The sequence below is a fragment of the Chiloscyllium punctatum genome, chromosome 8 (genome assembly GCF_047496795.1).
Source record: "Chiloscyllium punctatum isolate Juve2018m chromosome 8, sChiPun1.3, whole genome shotgun sequence".
Classification (NCBI taxonomy): Eukaryota; Metazoa; Chordata; class Chondrichthyes; order Orectolobiformes; family Hemiscylliidae; genus Chiloscyllium; species Chiloscyllium punctatum.
Genome location: NC_092746.1, coordinates 38,485,688 through 38,507,032, shown reverse-complemented (window position 1 = coordinate 38,507,032; position 21,345 = coordinate 38,485,688).

Sequence of the window (21,345 nt, the reverse complement as noted above, 5' to 3'; positions counted from 1 at the left end):
AGAGGAATTACTGATTGTAGCAATGGCCCAGAATATACTCTGGGTGAGTACTTTACTGTTCATCACCAAAATGGCTTGAACACTTCTGACTGAGTTGGTTGAATCCTAAAGGACATAACTACCAGCCACCTGTCTGTGGCTGGTGGGGAGGAAACTAATAAGAAAAAAGGGTAATCTTGACCTCATCCCTACCAATTTAACTGATGCAGATGCATCTGTCCATGACGTCTTCAGTGGGAGTGACTGCCCACACAGTCTTGGGAAGACAAAGTTCTGTTTTCACATTGGGATTATCCTCCATAGTGTTTTAAGACACTGAAACCATGCGAAATGAGATAAATTCTGCACATACGTAATAATTCAAAAACTGGACAATCACAAGGTGCTGTGGACTTTCAACAGCAGCAGAACTAAAGTTTCAGTACAATTTGCAAGCACTTAATCTGGCAAACCCTCATTCTATCATTATCCTTAAACTAAGAAATCAATTCTGCTTCAACAAAGTGTGCAGGATAGCATGCTGAGAGCAATACCAGTCATACCAGAAATGAAGTGTTGACCTGGTGAAGCTATTAAACAGGAGTACTTGTGTGCCAAACAGGTAAACAGCAAGTGATAGGCATAGCTAAATGATTCCACAATCAACCGATCAGATCTAAGCTCTGCAGTCCTGCCCTATCCAGTGATCAATAGTGGTAGTGGACAATTAAACAATTCACTGGAGTAAGAGACTTCATAAAAATCTTCATCCCCAATAATGGGTTATCTCAGCACATCAGTACAAAAGATAAGGCTGATACATTTGCAATAGTCGTCAGTCAGAAGTGCCGAGTGGACGATTCATCACATCCTCCTCCAGACGCCCCAATGTCACAGCTGTCATTCTTCAGCAAATTTGATTCATTCTACATGATAGCAAGAAATGTTTGAAGGCCCTGAGTACTACAAAGGCTCTGAAAATATTCCAGCAATAGCGCTGAAAGCATGCATTCCAGAACTTGCTGCAACACTTGCCAAGCTGTTTCAATTCAGTCACAACATTGGCACTGATTTGAACATATGGAAAATTTCCCAGATGCATCCTGTACATGAAAAAGCAGGACAGTTTCAACCTTGCCAATTCTTGTTCCATCCGTCTACTCTCCATCTTCAATAACATGATGGAAGATAACTATCAAGCAGGCCACTTAGGGCCTAATTTCATTACAACTTTGGTTCAAACACCGACAAAAGACCTAAACATCAGAAGGAAGAAGAGAGCTACTATACTTGACTTCAGACCACGTTTTACTGAAAGTGGCATCAAAGAGATTAATCCAACATCAATAGGGCTCTGGAAAACTCTCCACTGTTCTGAGTCAACAAAGAACAAAAGATGGTTGCTCTTCTTGGAGTTCCATCATTTCAACTCCAGTAGATCACTGCTTGAGTTCCTCAAGGTAGTACTTCAGATCCAACCATCTTTAATTGTTTCAACAATTTCAATATTAATCCAGAATGGCAGCCAAGGTACAAATGAGCTGAGTTACCATCAGCTAGCTGGCTCTTGATTCAGAAAAGTCTTGGTTTTGATGTTCTTACCTTTGGCTTCGAGTCACTTCATGACTTCAAATCTCCCTGTATGTGTATGTTTGTCAGCCCTATGATCTCACTGAGATGTCTTCTATGTGCCAATTTTGGCTTCTTGTGCATCCCTGATATTGATCACTTGCCAACTTTGTCTTCTGCAATTGAGATACAGTCCCTCCATAACGATCGCCATTTCTCTTCCTCTCTTTCATCTTTTAAGACATTCCTTAAACTCACCCCTTTCACTAAACCTCTAGGCATCTGGCCTAATGTCTTTTTAAAAAGCTCAGTGTCAAAGATTGGTTGATAATGCTTGCGTGCGTACTGTGGAATTATCTGTTACCTTACAGGTGCTATAAAAATGCACACTGCTGCTGTTATTTAAGTATGGAGTGAGGTTAATACAATGATCAAATGAAAAAGCTGAATCTTCTGAAGTAAAATAAACAGATAGAAGATCAGGCCACAAGTCAGACTTCAGGTTGGGGGGACAAATTGTAAACCAGCATATGAAGAATGAAGCCCCTTCCTTCTCAATTTAACATCTTCATAATGAGTGTGCTCCTGTAAACCAGGAACTACAAACCTAATTTTGGGGAAGGCCTTGCAAATTTCAGTAAGAATGAATCTATTGTCTCTTGCTTTTTTCTGCTTTTGGCCCTGACAACTAAACTTTGAATTACTGTGTCAAACTTGCATGCAATTCAAAGTTCCATTCAAATTAAACTTTATCCTCTAAATATTTTGTGATGGAGATTTATTGTTCTCCGCTGATTTTGAATTCTTCCACAACCTGACATAAATATTAACTATACATAGGTACAAACTTATGTGCGAATTACATTCTCACACCAGCTTAAAATAGATTTCATTTTGCATAAATTTTAAATAAAACTGCTTTTACTAAGCTGATTTGTACCTTGGCTGCCATTCTGGATTAATATAGAAAGTGGACCATACTAAAGTTTTACTGATTGGATGAAGGAAGTTCTGTTTCAAAACATAGTCAGAATCACTTGATGCAGTGAAGATTTGAAAAGTACGGGAATCAATTATTGTTATAAACAGTTTTTTAAAGATACGCAACACAGATTTTTAGTTGATGGTTGGTGAGCCAAGCTTCTAAAGATTAAACCAACATGTTCAAAATAATGTGAGCTGAGAACCTGAACACAGACTACCACATGTCTGCTATTTGATTGGCCTCTTCAATAAAAGGCTTTTTATAAAGTACAATAATTGTCTTACTGTTAGACTTGTTAGTCACTACAATGGATCTCATGTGAAACAGTGAACTTGGAATGAGAAAAGGCAATGGGCCCCTCAGCTTGTTCCTTCCAAGAACCATATATTACTGGCTTGATCAGTCACTTTTCCTAAACTCTCAATAGAACTAAACAATTATTTGCTAGTCCTGTGTGAACCAAGCACATCTATTAATTTCTCTTTAATTCTCAGTTTCCTTTGTTGAAACATTTTGATTTAAAGTTATCATTTGACCTAAAATCAAAATGAATGCCTTGGAAACTCAGCAGGTCCTACAGGGAGGTCACATTGTGGTTGCACAGGACATGGGTTAGGCCACTTTTGGAATACTGTGTGCAATTCTCACCTCCCTGATATAGGAAGGATGTTGTGAATTTTGTAAGGGTTCAGAAAAGGGATGTTTCCAGGGTTAAAGAGTTCGAGCTATAAGGAGAGGCTGAATAGGCTGTGGCTATTTTCCCTGGAGGTCAGAGGGGTGATCTTATAGGGGTTTATAGAATCATGAGGAGTGTGGATTGGGGAAATAGACAATGTCTTTTCCCCCGGGTTGGGGATTCCAGTACTAGAAGACATAGGTTTAGAGTGAGAGGGGAAAGATTTAAATGGGACCTAAGGGGCAACTTTTTCACGCAGAGCATGGTTCGTATGTAGAATGAACTGCCAGAGTAAGTGGTGGAGGTTGGAACAAATTAAACATTTCAAAGGCAACTGGATGAGTATATGAATAGGAAGGGTTTAGGGGGATATGGGCCAAGTCCTGGCAAATTGGACTAGATTGATTTAAGATAGCTGGTCAACATTATTGAGTCAGACCTAAGGGTCTGTTTCCGTGCTGTACATTCCTATAACTCTGTGACTCTAAGAGGCAGATAATTTGTTTGACCAGATGATCTCTTATGATGAAGACACAACTTTATCAATAACAATTAAAAACACAGTTAAAAATCACATAACACCAGGTTATCACCCAACAAGTTTATTTGGAAGTACTAGTATTTGGAGCGCTGCTTCTTCATGGTTGTGGAGAATAAGATTGTAAAATGTTTACAGTGTGATATAACTGAAATTATATATTGATAAAGACCTGGATTGTTTTTAAATCTCTCATCTTTTAGAATGACCATGTTGGTTTCAGTTCTTTCATATGTAAATCACAATTTTTCTTAAAAAAAAGTTACATTCTCAAGTGAACTTTAACAATGGGTGTCATGTTAGCCCAGATAATGTATTGAAGGTGTGAGTTTATTGCCTTTAGATTACGTGACCTTTAATCATACATTCTGGAATCAGCTTTAAACACATACAAATTGATTTAAATGTGTAATGGGATATTCTTGTATCAAAAAAGTACAAAAATCTTCACTCATCATCGCATATGTACTATGTACTTGTGATTCTAATATCTGTTTGATAAAGCCATCACATTGATAAACGAATGATTTTTGTGTCCCTGATTTTCATGCATGTTTCAAAATATAATAAACTTGATATAACTTAAAGCATTTTTATGAATGCTGTCTATTGGCATTTTCATTGACAGCTCTCACCTGAACGAGATGGAAAACTCACTTTTATATTTACAAATCAGAACTACATGAATTCCTTATGGCCCCAATATCATTTTCATCAGCTGGCATTTCTAATACTCCCGCCCGCTCCCTCCCCCCTGTTCCTGAGCTTATCCACAAACCATGGGCTGGCTTCTGTCACAGAATCACCGAATTGTTACAGCTGAGAAAGAGGGAGGTCATTCAGTCTATCATGTCTGCACCTGCTGTGATTGAGTGTCATTTCTCACCTTCATGCTCTAACTCTTTGTGTTCTTCCTTTTCAGATAATTATCCAATTTCCTCTCAAATGCCTTAATTCCACCTGCCTGCAATTCACTCTCAGGTTGCATATTTCTGATCTTAACCACTTGTTGCACCAGAAATTTCACCTTATTCTTCACTGCTTCTTTTGCCGAATACTGAAAATCTGTGTCCCTTTGACTTTCAACCATCTACTAGTGAGAACAATCTACTCTGTCTACAACTCTCCTGATTATGAACATCTCTGCCAAATCTCCTCTCAGCCTTTGCTTCCCCACGGGAAATAATTCTAACTGCACTTTTCTATTGCCTAAGTGGATAGGTGAGGTGGGAAAACTCACAACATTTGAAAATGGGTGAACACTTGAAACGACAGAACATTCAAGGTGATAGGCCAAGTGCAAGAAAGTGGAACTAGTAGATTTAGAGTAGTCTTATTTTGTCAGTGCAGACTTGATGGGCCAAAGGGCCTCTCCTTCTATTGTGAATTCTATCTCCATAACTGAAGTTCCACATCCCTAGAACTATATTTGGGAATCATTTCTGCAATACCTCTAATTGCTTAATTTAACTTGCTTTTCACCATCTGACATTTCCTTCTTTCATGTTCAACTGAGAACATGCTGTTGTGGAAATTACTTTATCATTTTTGAATTTTTCTATAAATTGCCTACAAATCTGTTTCCTTGCACCTTTCAGAATAGTTCCCAGTTAGGATGGTGTGTGGCTTGAAGGGGATTTGGAAAGTGGTGGTGTTTCCATGTATCAGCTATTCAGGTGAGCTGCTTTGTTCTGGATGAAGTTGCTTCAGTGCTGTTGGAGCTGTACTCATCCAAACAAGTGGAGTGTATTCTATCATACAGTTGACCTGTGCCTTGTGACTAGTGGACAGGTTTTGGAAAGACAGGAGGTGAGTTATTTTAAGTTGAGCAGCAGAAAATTTGAACTGGGTTATCCTTCATAGAGTTAAACATAAAACAAAAATTAAAATGCAACTGTGAATGCACTCATGCATTAACATTGGCATAAGTTGGTACAATTTGGTAATTACACACAAGCAAAGCTTCAGGCTAATGGCTTTGGTGCAGATCATGATACATTGGATTGGTAGTTCCTGCAAAATGAATGCCTTCTGCTGGAACCAAGACAGTAAATTAGTTCAATCAGGGTATGCAATCTCAGAAACAAGAAAATTCATTGTTTCACATATCATTTTATATAAAATGTTTATGCTTCTTGACATAATTAAATCAAATCCATATGTGACATGTAATGTTCATCTTTAATCCGAAATTTGCCTTTGGTCCCAAATTGAACCCTTTGGACTGTTCTGTTAGAATCTCAAAATTAGGTTATTTCAATTCTGGTCCTCATTAACATGCTTTCAGTTTATTTCTATATGAATCAGGGATTGGCTACATACCTATGGCAAATCAGGCAACTCTGAGCCACCTCCAGGGTCACTGAGCAGGTTTTTGCAAAGTAAGCATTGCTTGTTAGCACTGTTAAAGACACCTTCCATCACTTTACTGATGATCAAGCGTTGGCTGATGGGGCAGTAGTTGACTGGTTTGGATTTGTCCTGTGTTTTTGTGTACAGGAATGTACCCTGAGAAGTTTGTGCTGATTTCCAAGTCAGAGATCCTTAGGAGTTCAAGTGGGAAGCTGGAATCAGCAGGTACCTGCTCTGACTTTCAAATCTGAAATTTTCTGTACCTAGTTTCTGTCTGGCGGGGGCAGGACTGGGAAATAGATTTTTATAAGTAGAAGTTAGACTGATAATGAGCAATGATACATGCAAATGAGGTTCTCACCACTCAGTGGTGAGCATCTCATATCGAAGTCCAACACTTGCTTGCAAATAGGATGTTTTGGTCTCAATGTCAAGAAGGTTATCACTGGTAATTTCACCCATGGCCCATATCATTCAGGAGCTGAGAAGACTCCACCCTACTGCTTGTTCTTCTGATCAAAACTCCTCTTTCACTGGCATAATGATTCAATCACTTATTAGCAGCATTATTCCACCACTTCTTTCTTTTTGCCTGTCCTCCCTAAAGGTTTAATATCCTTGAATATTCAGATCTGAGCCTTGCTCACCCTTCAGCCATATCTTTAATCATAACCATTTAGTCCCTTCTTTATTGTGAATGCTGTATGCATTCAGATAGAATGCCTTTAATTCTACCTTTTAAACATTATTCTGTCTTTTGACTATTTCATATTGCTATTTGTTTCCCCTGCTTTCCATTTTATTCTACTACTGTTCTATTTATTTGTTTCTCTCCTGTCAGAATTTTCTCCCAGCTTCCCATTCCCTGTCAAGTTAGTTTCCCTACAGCACTCAAGTAAACTTGTGTCTTTATGTTACTTCAACTGAGGTCCATTAACAGAGTGCAGGATAATATTGCATCATGAATCTTCTGATCTGCATGTTTTATTTCTATAACTTTCATGAGAAATTTTGGCAAAAGACCAGCCATAATCCTGGTCATCAAAAGTAACTACTGTGTGTTATATTTTAATCTATTTGGTGTTATTTTAAAATTCATCTCTCTGTTCTCTAATGGGTTTTTTTGATCCTTTCTCCCACTCACAGCCATTTCTGTTCCAGTGGGTACTTCCTGTCTGTTTTACATCCAATTTATTCTGCTGCCTTATTCAAATGTGGTATATTGATGCAAATTCTAATGGATCTATTCGATTTGGGACCAAAGTAGAGCACTGCGTGTTCAGTTTTGTAACTACCAAAATAGCATCATCTCAATCTCATTACTTTGCCATCTTAGAAGTGGGTTTGGGATGTTTTTAGGTATAAACAAGCAAATTAGTTAAACATCTGCTTTTAGTATGATATGGTACAGAGCTTGCCACATTTCCAGGCCTTTGGAGAGTTTTGGGACTTTCCTATTTGTTAACTTCTTCTGCCTTCAGAATGAGTTTCCGACCAATATAAGCTTTCCTGCTCGGTGATAGGTGTATGGGTAACATACGGTGTTTCTAAGATTTCCTTGCCTTTGTCACTTTATGTTGCCTGAAGCTTACCTTTGAATTTGATGTTGACAACTTCCAGACTTCAAAATTTGACAGATGAAGTCTGCAGAGTATTTTTGTGCAACCATTTAAACTCCAGCTCCCACGTCTTATTTAAAGTCAATCTGATGTCCATTGATTTCAATGTTAGCACTCCAGAATTTGTTCTTCTTCTCTGCAGTTTCCCCCAAACAGAGTGATTTCCTGAGTAGGGCTTTCCACAGCGGAGGGAAATCTTGTGATTTAGAAACTCTGGCTCTTGAAAGCAAACTGCTGCTTTAAAAAGACAACCGTTGTCAGCTTCAGGGGTTTAGATGGGGTTTTTGTCCCAACTATGAACAATACAACCTCCACTGCGGAAACATAAAATGACGCAAAGTTTTGTGCATCCTCTATAGTGAGTGGCTTGAAGTTGTTCACACTTGTACGGTCCTTGCTTGGTCTTTTTAAAGCTCCCCACATTCTGAAATTTCCCGCGCTCCCTCACCACCCGACGCCTGGAGGAAGAACGCCTCATCTTCCGCCTCGGAACACTTCAACCCCAGGGCATCAATGTGGACTTCAACAGCTTCCTCATTTCCCCTTCCCCCACCTCATCCTAGTTTCTACTTCCAGCTCAGTTACTGTCTCCTTGACTTGTCCGACCTGCCTATCTTCTTTTCCACCTATCCACTCCACCCTCTCCTCCTTGAACTATCACCTTCATCTCCTCCCCCACTCACCCATTGTACTCTATGCTACTCTCTCCCCACCCCCACCCTCCTCTAGCTTATCTCTCCATGCTTCAGGCTCACTGCCTTTATTCCTGATGAAGGGCTTTTGCCCGAAACGTTGATTTCGCTGCTCGTTGGATGCTGCCTGAACTGCTGTGCTCTTCCAGCACCACTAATCCAGTATTTGATTTTCAGCATCTGCAGTCATTGTTTTTACCAGGGTGGGCTGGAGTCTACTGCCCAACTGAGTAGAACAAGATATTTTCCATAATCTGTCTATGCTAGTGTTTGGAGTGTTCTGATGGATTTCCCTTTTACAGGGCTGGCCTTGAAGTCTCCCTACTGCTGTTAGATGCTATGTGTACTGCCATCTGTATCTTCTAAGTGCTTGTGCTCTTCAGAGGCTTACATAGCCAAGTTTATGTGACTATCGTCCCCTTCCAATTTTTTGATGAATTATCCTGTAAAGAATAAGGAGGTAATTGCATCTCAACTATTTAAAGTAATAAAAATGGACACTATTTTACCCTGAAGACTGTGAAGAAGACTTAGACTTTGGACCTCACCGAGTCCTCATGACATCAGCACTGTTGGTGATGCTTATTATGTGTATCAAGTATATAAACTATTTTAGATTCTTTGAGACCCATATAAACATCCTTCTTCTCAATATCCACCATTTTCTGGGTCTGCTCATGGCTTGCTATTACTTAAGAATATGGATAGCAGCTTGTGAAAGATTGACATTTATGTAGGGTAAACAAAATAGATTGAATTGTGTTCATTCCCTTAACATTTACTGCCAATAAATAACATACATAAACATGGTAAATCAGGGCTTCTTTATTTCCTTCTGCCTGACAGAATTGAGTTCGATATGATTTAACACATCTCAACATAGCTCCTTGTGCATGCGCTCAGTAAGTATTGTTGGCATATTGATACAGTTAATCTTTTACTTTACACCAGTGACTCCAGCAGGGAGCTGATAGTGAATGGTGAGGTCAGATTATTGTATGCAACTGATGCTTCACGGGATCAAAAAAATGAGACAGCAGCTTCTGCAATGACAACTGGTTGAATGAGAGATTTTACAATCTCTCCCCTGAGTGTGGAAATATTAAGATATCTCCAGTTTGTCTGTAGTAGCCTTAACCTCTCTATCTGCTGTATCCCTGTGAGCGGACACTCTGTCTATTCGCAGCACCAGCTCCTCAAGATGGATTGTGACTGCCTCCCTTCCGGGAATGCCTTGTCTGTCTCGGGAGGACACAACTCCTGTCTCGCTGCAAGGTGAAGAATGGTGCCATCAACACAAGGCATTCCTCTGCACTTGGAGCTTTCCAATCACTGACAACATTATAGAGTCACTTCCTGACCAACACACAAGGGTTTTGACCTATACGAGCATGCACTATCCTTCTCCCATGGCAATTAGACTTCAATGGGCATTCCACAGGTTATTCCTTTTCCTGGCACTTTGGTCTGTGTTTCTCTCACTACCACTCTGCCAGACCTATTCACGTCATTTCTGATGAAGGGCTTTTGCCCAAGACGTTGATTTTCCTGCTCCTCGGATGCTGCCTGACCTGCAGTGCTTTTCCAACACCACTCTAATCTTGACTGTCTCTCTCTTGCACTGACCTCGCCATGTGCTTCATTTGTCTGTACCTCTCCCTTTATAAAACTGCTATTGTTTTAATTTTATTTTTCTCCAAAGTTCCAAATCAATGCAACAACATATGAAACAGTAATTGCTGCTCCTGGAATTTGAGGAAATCACCTCCAACACCTAAAATACCTCAAAAAAGGAGCAGCTGTTACAGACAGACATTTTTCCTGTCCTCCATCTTGGGTTACCCATGGGAGACTGGTGAGCAAGTTTAGATCTCACGGAATACAGGGAGAATTAGCCATTTGGATACAGAACTGGCTCAAAGGTAGAAAACAGAGGGTGGTGGTGGAGGGTTGTTTTTCAGACTGGAGGCCTGTGACCAGTGGAGTGCTACAAGGATCAGGCTGGGTCCACTACTTTTCATCATTCATATAAATGATTTGGATGTGAGCATAAGAGGTATAGTTAGTAAGTTTGCAGATGACAGCAAAGAAGGTTACCTCAGAGTACAACAGGATCTTGATCAGATGGGCCAATGGGCTGAGAAGTGGCAGATAAGTGTGAAGTGCTGCATTTTGGGAAAGCAAATCTAAGCAGGACTTATACACTTAATGGTAAGGTCCTAGGGAGTGTTGCTGAACAAAGAGACCTTGGAGTGTAGATTCATAGCTCCTTGAAAGTGGAGTCGCGGGCAGACAGGATAGCGAAGAAGGTGTTTGGTATGCTTGCCTTTATCAGTCAGAGTATTGAATACAGGAGTTGGGAGGTCATATTGCAGCTGTACAGGACACTGGTTAGACCACTGTTGGAATATTGTGTGCAATTCTGGTCTCCTTCCTATCAGAAAGATGTTGTGAAACTTGGAGGGTTCAGAAAAGATTTACAAGGATGTTGACAGGGTTGGAGGATTTGAGCTATAGGGAGAGGCTGAACAGGCTGGGGCTGTTTTCCCTGGAGCATCGGAGGCTGAGGGGTAGACCTTGTAGAGGTTTACAAAATTATGAGGGGCAAGGATAGGATAAATAGACAAACTCCTTTCCCTGGGATGGGGGAGTCCAGAACTAGAGGGCATAGGTTTAAGGTGAGAGGGGAAAGATATAAAAGAGACCTTTGGGGCAACGTTTTCACGCAGAGGGTGGTATGTGTATGGAATGAGCTGCCAGAGGAAGTGGTGGAGGTTAGTACAATTGCAACATTTAAAAGGCATCTGGAAGGGTATATGAATAGGAAGGGTTTGGAGGGATATGGGCCGGGTGCTGGCAGGTGGGACTAGATTGGGTTGGAATAGCTGGTCGGCATGGATGGGTTGGACCTAAGGGTCTGTTTCCATGCTGTACATTTCTATGACTCTAAGACACCGATCTCCAGCATCTGCAGTCCTCACTTTCGCCTATTCAGGTCATTAATGCATCTCCAACAATGTCCCTCCACACCAGCCTTCTGCTGTTTACCTGATTAGCAAACTTCAGCCAAACCTTTTGGTCTGTCATGGGGACCTCATTCAACTGCTATCAGGGACAGGATGCTCTTGTGGCTTGAAATCACTGTCAGCGAAACCTTAAAAGAGCTGTCAGTATGTTGGGTGGCATGGTTGCTCAGTGGTTAGCACTGCTGCCACACAGTGCCAGGGTTCTGGGTTCAATTGCAGCCTTGGGTGATTGGCTGTGTGGAGTTTGCACATTCTCCCCGTGTCTGTGTGGGTTTCCTCCAGGTGCTCCATTTTCCTCACACAATCTAAAGATGTGCAGGATAGGTGATTGGTCATGCTAAATTGCCCATAGTGTTCAGACACGTGTATGTTGGGTGCTTTAGTAAGAGGTAAATGTAGGGTAGTAAGGGAATGGGAGACGGTCTGGATGGGTAACTCTTTGGAGGGTTGGTGTGGACTTGTTGGGCCAAATGGCCTATTTCCACACTGTAGGGATTCTATTCTATGTCTATGTAAATATTTCATCTGAAAATCTGCAGAATGGGGTAAACAGAAGGGCCTGACAAGAAGGCCCTTACTGCCTGCTAGCTCCTCTATGCCTCAGCCACCATTGTATAGCTAAACAGCAGAACAAATAATGGCAGTCACTCACCTTCTCCTAAGCAGGTTCCTTCTGTCTTTCACGTCAGCTACTGCTATGTGCATGTGACTTATGGACAATTTCCATCTGAAGATTATGCCTCACGTGTGCACGATCAGGATCCGGAAATCCTTGTGATGCTAGCATCCCAACCTGAGAACTGAAATTAAATCCATGGATTGTGGTTGCTATGGGAGAGGAAGCACTAGTGCAATGTCTGTACCATAAAATAAAAGGTAGAGCAAGGTTAGGCATGAAAACAGTCACTAATAGAGCAACAGATTGATGCCTAAAACAAATGAAAGCATATACTTTTTATGACATAAACATTAAGTACATTCAGACTACTGGTGTAATGTTAGAGAGGCATTGGTGAAATAAAATATACAGAAATAAACACTGAAAGAGGTAACGATTTTCTGTCATCCTATTCTTTAGATAAATAAAAATTTAATGTGTTGCTCATTCCATCATTATTTTATCTTCAGGTGAATGCTGACTAATCATTTAAGAGGATTTCCATCGCTCCTCAAGTAGTTCACCTACTAACGTACCAATGTATACTAACATCTAGGAACACTTTGATCTGCAGTCTGCTGAATGCTACTGTTGTCCTTGAGTACCTGGTGAAAGACAAAAGTCTATTCATGGCTTCTGTTTCTACTCATTATTCAGTGACTTCCTCCCACATGAGGAAGTCAGTTGAGGACTCAAACAGGCACAGCTGTGATGTCTCAGACTAACATGATATGGCTGTGCTGTTCTAAGCATTGCGACATGTCTGCATAAGGTGAAGGCTGGCTTGAAGCTGTAATTGAATGGTTGAGTACTTTGCCAATACTCGCTCTTTAACAGCTGGCTCGATGAAATAGCAGAGGTCAACGATTGCCTGTAGAGAATATCTCTGTGTGAGTCATTTATTTTGGAGAGGATAAAAAGGGAAGGGTTGGTAGAGAAATAAATAACATTTGGTATGACTTGAGGGAAGACTGCATTAATTAATTTAACTTAAGACAAGATGTTGACATGACTCAGAAACTAATTTAAAGGAATGTACTGTGCAGTTGGTAACTGTAGTGTTCGACTTCTTATTTTGTTTCTTGCATTTAACTTAGAGATACTTGATTTTCATTTGCAATTGATTGAAGGTTCCTAGTCTTTTTCAAAGCAGAGGTTGGCAGCAAAGGCCAACCTGACTGTGTAATGAATGGCTAAAGACCATTAGGTGCTGCAATGTATTATTAGGCATCCTCTTCTCTAGTTTCCAAGTTCACACTATTACATCATCCCAAGAAAGTCCTTGCCGATTAAAATATTGATAAGATCTCACAAATATACAAAACAGGTACAGAGGAGAAAGATCATTTAAGCCACTTTAGTCCATTCAGAAAGATCTTATTTAGTGCATAAATATTTCTTCAATTATTCCAGAGTTTTCATTTGCAACTGCCCCACCCAAGCGCTTGATTCCCTGTGATGATAGTTGGTTGTGTGATGAGGGGATACTGCTTTGTGCAAATTTATAGATTTATAGAGTCATAGAGATGTACAGCATGGAAACACACCCTTCGGTCCAACCACTCCATGCCGACCAGATATCCCAACCCAATCTAGTCCCATCTGCCAGCATCCAGCCCATATCCCTCCAAACCCTTCCTATTCATATACCCATCCAAATGCCTCTTAAATGTTGCAATTGTACCAGCCTCCACCACATCCTCTGGCAGCTCATTCCATACACGTACCACCCTCTGCGTAAAAATGTTGCCCCTTATGTCTCTTTTATGTCTTTCTCCCCTCACCCAAAACCTATGCCCTCTAGTTCTGGACTCCTCGACCCCAGGGAAAAGATTTTGTCTATTTATCCTATCCATGCCCTTCTTAATTTTGTAAACCTCTATAAGGTCACCCCCAGCTTCTGACGCTCCAGGGAAAACAGCCCCAGCCTGTTCAGCCTCTCCCTGTAGCTCAGATCCTCCAACCCTGTCAACATCCTTGTAAATCTTTTCTGAACACTTTCAAGTTTCACAACATCTTTCCGATAGGAAGGAGACCAGAAATGCATGCAATATTCCAACAGCGGCCTAACCACTATCCTGTACAGCCTCAACATGATGTCCCAATTCCTGTACTCAATAATAAATGTGTACTGTAGTAGATTAGATTAGATTACCTACAGTGTGGCAATAGGCCCCTCGGCCCAACATGTCCATACCGACCCTCCGAAGAGAAACCCACACACCCCTATATTTGCCCCTGACTAATTCACCTAACACTACGGGCAATTTAGCATGGCCAATTCACCTAACCTGCACATCTTTGGACAGTGGGAGGAAACCAGAGCACCCAGAGGAAACCCACGCAGACACGGGGAGAATGTGCAAACTCCACACAGATAGTTGCCCGAGGTAGGAATTGAACCTGGGTCCCTGGCACTGTGAGGTAGCAGTACTAACCACTGAGCCACTGTGCCGTCCACATGCCATTTTTAGTCTTAACATAATATTGTACATCTTCTTTGTTACAGGCAGGAATTTCTCCACAGCTGCACCTTCTCCATTAGCATAACTTTGCCAAACAGTGGTATCATCCTTAACATATGAGGAATATTTGAGGACTGTGGGTTTATATTGGATAGAGTTTAGAAGGATGAAACTGACAGAATACTGAATGGCCTGGACAGAGTGGATGTTGGGAAGATGTTTCCATTCATAGAAGAAATTAGGTCCTGATGGCATTGCCTTAGATTAAAAGTAAGACCTTTTAGAACGGATATAAGGAGAAACATCTTCAGCCAGACAGTGGTGAATCTTTGGATTTCACAGCCACAGAAGACTGTGGAGGTTAGGTCATTGAGTATATTTAAGACGGAGATGAACAGGCTCTTGATTGTCAATACTGGATTAGTGGTGCTGGAAGAGCACAGCAGTTCAGGCAGCATCCAACGAGCAGCGAAATCGACGTTTCGGGCAAAAGCCCTTCATCAGGAATCTTTTTACCTCTTGATTGTCAAGGCAATCAAGGCTTACAGGGAAAAGGTGGGAAAATGGAGTTGAGAAAGTTTTCAGCCATGGTTGAATGGCAGAGCAGGCTTGATGGCCTAATTTCTGCTCCTATATCTTATGGCCTTATGGTCATCCATTTGGAGGCAACTGTGCTCAACGTGATTAGCCCAGTACTCTCTCACATTTAGAACAATGAAAGATGATCTCCTTGAAACCTGCAAAATTCCTAAAGGGTTAGGGAAAGGGTAATTACATCAAAAATGTTTCTCCTGACAAGGGAGGGTTTCTAGGACTAGAGGACACAGTATCAGAATAAAGGACAAGCAATTTAGGAATGAGATGAGGTGAACTTTTTTTAGGGAAAGGAGACTGAATTTGTGGAAATTTTTATCTGAGGACTGTGGAAGCTCAATCATTAAACATGCTCAAGGCTGAAATTTCCAGATTCTAATGACATCAAGGGACATGGGATTTAATGTGGGAAGATGGCATTAAAGTGGAAGATCAGCCATGACTGAGAATGACAAAGCAGCTTGAGAAGCTAATGGCTCACTCTGCTCCTCTGTTCCAAATGCGTTCTGCAGCAGCCAATGGGCAACCAAAGGCTTTCACCTGAAAGGTAAATAGTGATCTTTGTAAATCATGCTGGTTTAGACTTCCTCAAGGAGCTGACTAACTGAACAGATGTACAAGTTTAGAAGATAGTGTAAACAGAAGTAGCATGGTCCAAAGTGGCAGATCTGGCACAAAGCCATCATTACATGGCAGTTCCTGCCCACTCTACATACTTTAAATATACACACAGTTTCACCTTCCACAACATGGTGATCCATATGAGACAACCCAGAACTTATTGAGTGCAGCCCATTGACATTTTCCTTTATTACTTGGTAACTGAAGTGTCAGAAACAATTATGCTATGGAATTATATGTACAGCCCTTATTTTGAGTTACTTTCACCCCACTATCCTGACTGGTATTAAAGAGTTCCTCATTCGGAATTGCTTGACCTGAATTACTTGGAGGAAGAGAGGAACAAACAAAACTATGGCAGTCATTTAAGGCTACAGAAGGAGTGTTCTGTGTCCAGAGGCTAACAAATATACACCTGCATCTGCAGAGGAGGTGAACATACCTTTCTTTAGAGACCAATTAGTGATTATGAAGAGTTCGTCTCTCAAAGTTGGTTCTGACAGCAGACCCCTTGGCAATTGTAAGTTTAGAGGTGTGACTTCATGTTAAGCTTGGGAGAAAAAATGTTGGAAACATTCCAACAGATTAGACCCTGCCTGTAGAAAGCAGACAGGATTGACTATCTTGTAAGATCCTTCTTCAGAATTAGCTGATGCACAGAGTTTCCTATTTGAAGTAAGATGAAGTTAGGTACAATTGTTCTGACTAAAATTATTGGGCTGAATCTTTGCTTTGGAGGTGGGAAACAGGTGCAAGGAACAAAGAATCAGTTGCCAAATGTTGATTAGGACACGAATTAATTGGCATGGAGCCAGATGCCTTGTCCAATTTATGGAAATGTGCAGGATTCCATATTCTCTGACTTTGGAATAGCATTTGGTTGCAACCAAAGGTAGGTGGGTAAGAAGGTGCTTTCACAAGGTCATGCCCATTATTTAAAACAAAGCCAAATGACATTTGTGGAAGAGGGTGTGTGTATATATGTGGTGCTGCATTGATATTTTCTATCCAGGCAAGCAAAAATAGCCTGTAAGGAAAAACCTTTGCATGATGATCCCCACGCAGTTGAACCGTCTGCTGTCACAAACAGAAACCTTCTCTGACTCAAACCTCAACTCCATTACTTATCGCTAACAAGGGTTTTAATGAACTAATTTGGCTACTTGAGGTCAGCTACACCAGCTCCAAATTAGCCTTTACCAAAATGGATGATGCTAAGAACATGATCAAAAAACTGACATGTCGGCCATTGCCATTAGATTCTTCTCTGTTCTTAACCTGCTTTTCACATATCACCTAACGCTGTAAAGCCTGTATATAAACATATATGAATTAGTCTCCAAAACGTTGCACTACAGGGCTGGTTTGGAGGTGGGGTTTGGGTGGTGATGCTGAGCCCAATCTCCACTTTGTAATGGTTTATGGATTCAATGGTTAGAATATCATGAACAGCATCCCCTGAAATTTCAATCTGAATTTGTCTCATTTGACAAGATTCCTTGCTAGGAGTATGTAATCAGGAAGTTACCCTGCTAAAATAAAACCAAGAAATACAGACGTTGAATATCGAAGAAGGATCACTGGACTCAAAACGTTGACTCTGCTTGCTCTCCCCAGATGCTGCCAGACATGCTGAGTTTCTCCAGCAAATTTTGTTTTTGTTTTAGTTGCTCTGCTAACATGGCTTTAAGCACTTTGTATCAACTTCTCTTAACAAATTTGCAATCATTAAGAGAAAGGCAAGATTACTAAGAATGAAAAGTGAAATGCTTCATGAAATGTGTTTAATGAATGACACAAACTAAAGTACAAATATTTAAAGCAAATATGGAGGTCACATAACTATGGAAAACCAACTATCATGTTATTTACAAATACAATTTGCCAAGCATCTCCTTTTTCATAAGAAAACCAAATTAAAATTGCATGTTCTGTTATTACGACTATAAGTTATCCAAGCTACCCAAAATCATGGTCAATGAAGAAATTTATCATTTCATTAATAAAACTGTTCGTCAATTTGAGTCAGTTTCACTTTAGTCCATGTCTACACATGCAATGCATACATAATACTTAAATCATGTATATTGTCAATAGCTGTTAATCTGATATCTGCTCATTTCCAGGATGATATTCTAACTCCTGTGAATATTGCTTCCACAATGAGTGTTGTTGTCATGGTAACTGTTGCCGATCCATTTCCAGTTATTGGGAACAGTAGATCACTGATGCTGATGGTTATTCTGTTGCCTGTGCAGACAATTAGATCATACCTCTCTGATTCGTTGCCTACAATAAAGGAATAGCTTCTCTGGTTTTGCATACATTTCTGCAATTGTAGCTGGCCATTTCCATTCATTGCAAAATGGTCAAGGTGACAAATGCTCAACACACGTCCCAAGTTGCCATGTGGCCTGACCAATATTGAACACATTAAACATTTGCACACTGGCTAGCTCAACTGATGCTTAACTCTGCAGTTTTATCAAAGAAAAGTTTGGATCTCTGTCCTTTCATCTTGATTTTGATGCTCATAACTATTAATACTTATGGTTTCAGTAATTTATTTACTATTATAGTAGTAGCTTGGGTATGGCATAACATTAGCCTTTGGACTGGACTACTTTTCATGGCTTAAGTAGGCATATTACTTCACTTGAGGGTTGTCCTGTGTAAATCTGTATTGGATTTGTTCAATTTCATCGTGATCCCTTTAGTGATTTTTATTGTGGCTTCAGCATTTCCCTTTAACTGGCATGGTGTGGCATTGATCTATGCTTTTCAATTTCCCAATCCTTTAAGAAGTGCCTGCAATCTTCACTGATGAATTGAGAATCATTGTCACTCATCACATTGTTTAGAATGTTATAATGACTGAAATGTGATGTCTGGCATTCTATGATCTTAATGATAGTTATTAACATCAGCTGATTAAACTCTCAACAATCTGAATAATAGATAATAGGGTGCAGGAGTAGGCCATTCGGCCCTTCAAGCCAGCACCATCATTCGTTATGATCATGGCTGATCATCCACAATTAGTATCCTGCTCCTGCCTTATCCCATAACCCTTGATTCCACTATCTTTAAGAGCTCTATCCATCTCTTTCTTGAAAGTATCCAGAGACTTGGCCTCCACTGCCTTCTGGGGCAGAGCATTCCATATATCCACCACTCTGGGTGAAGAAATTTCTCCTCAACTCTGTTCTAAGTGGCCTACCCCTTATTTTTAAACTGTGTCCTCTGGTTCTGGACTCACCCATCAGGGAAACATGCTTCCTGCCTCCAGAGTGTCCAATCCTTTAATAATCTTATACGTCTCAATCAGATCCCCTCTCAGCCTTCTAAACTCAAGTGTATACAAGCTCAGTCACTCCAATCTTTCAATGTACGATAGTCCTGCCATTCCGGGAATTGACCTCGTGAACTTATGCTGCATTCCTCAATAGCCAGAATGTCCTTCCTCAAATTTGGAGATCGACACTGCACCCAATACTCTCGGTGCGGTCTCACCAGTGCCCTGTACAGCTGCAGAAGGACGTTTTTGCTCCAATATTCAATTTCTCTTGTTATGAAGGCCAGCATGCCATTAGCTTTCTTCACTGCAAGCTATACCTGATGCTTGCTTTCATTGACTGATGTACAAGAACACCTAGATCTCATTGCACTTCCCCTTTACCTAACTTGACTCCCTTTAGATAGTATTCTGCTTTCTTGTTCTTGCCACCAAAGTGGATAATCACACATTTATCCACATTAAACTGCATCTGCCATGCATCTGTGCACTCACCTAGCCTGTCCAAATCACCCTGTATTCTCATAACATCCTCCTCACATTTCACCCTGCCACCCAGCTTTGTGTCATCAGTTAATTTGCTAATATGACTTTTAATACCTTCATCTATATCATTGATTGTATATTATAAACAGCTGCGGTCCCAGGGACCTGATTATCACTACTCCTTGCTTCCTGTCAGTCAGACGATTTTCAATCGTAGACAGTATTTTGCCCCCAATGCCATGTGCCCTAATTTTGCCCTCTAATCTCCTATGTGGGACCTTATCAAAGGCTTTCTGAAAGTCCAGGTACACTTCATCCACTGGGTCTCCCTTGTCCATCTTCATAGTTACATCATCAAAAATTTCCTGAAGATTAGTCAAGCATGATTTCCCCTTCGTAAATCCATGCTGACTCTGACATATCCTGTTACTGCTATCCAAATGGGTCTTAATTTCTTCTTTTATAATTGACTCTAGCATCTTTCCCACCACTGACGTCAGGCTAATCGGTCTATAATTCCCTGTTTTCTCTCTCCCTCCTTTTTTGAAAAGCGGGACAACATTAACCATCCTCCACGATTTCTAAAGCCACCTCCTTAAGTACCCTGGGATGTAAACCATCAGATCCCAGGGATTTATCAGCCTTCATACCTAACAGTCTATCCAGCATCATTTCCTAATATAAATTCCCTTCAGTTCATCCATTACCCTAGGTCTTCAGCCACTGGGAGACTGCTTGTGTCTTCCCCAGTGAAGACAGATCCAAAGTACCTATTTGCCATTTCCTTATTCCTCATAATAAATTCACCCGTTTCTGTCTTCAAGGGCCCAATTTTAGTTGTAACTTTGTTTTCTTTTCACGTACCTAAAAAAGCTTTTACTATCCTCCTTTATGTTTTTGGCCAGTTTGCCTTTGTACCTCATTTTTCTTTCTCCACGTGTGCCTTTTTAGTTATTCTCTGTTGCTCTTTAAAAGTTTCTCAGTCTTCCAGCTTCCCACTCATCTTTGCTATGTTATACTTCTTCTCTTTTATCTTTATACAGTCCTTGTCAGCCATGGCCATTCCTGCCTCCCCTTAGGATCTTTCTTTCTCTTTGGAATGAACTGATCCTGCACCTTCTGCATTATACCCAGAAATACCTGCCATTGTTGTTCCACTGCCATCCCTGCTAGGGTATTGAACCATTGAACTTTGGCTAGCTTCTTCCTCATAGCTCCATAGTTCCCTTTATTCAACTGCAATACCAACACTTCCGATTCTCCCTTCTCCCTCTCAAATTGCAGATTAAAACTAATCAAATTATGGTCACTACCTCCTCATGGCTCCTTTACTTCAAGGTCCCTGAACAAATTTGGTTTGTTGCACAACACCAGATCCAGAATTGCCTTCTCCCTGGTAGGCTCCAATAGAAGCTGTTCTAAGAATCCATCTCGGAGGCACTCCACAAACTCCCTTCCTTGGGGTCCAGTACCATCCTGATTCTCCCAGTCTACCTGCATGTTGAAATGCCCCATAACAATTGTAGAAATACCTTTGTGACAGGCCAATTTCAAATCCTTATTCAACTTACACCCTACATCTAGACTACTTTTGGGAGCCATTAGGGTCATAATTCCCATTAAGGTCTTTCTACCCTTAGAATTTCTAATGGTTGAAAGTGACAAGACAGTCTGTTCCTGTGAGAGTGGAAAGGTCTACTCCAAGCTTTATTCACATTTTGTATGGAATTCCATGTGTCATAAGCAACTCTTTAACTTATAAAGCCTGATCATTAATACAGATAATGTAC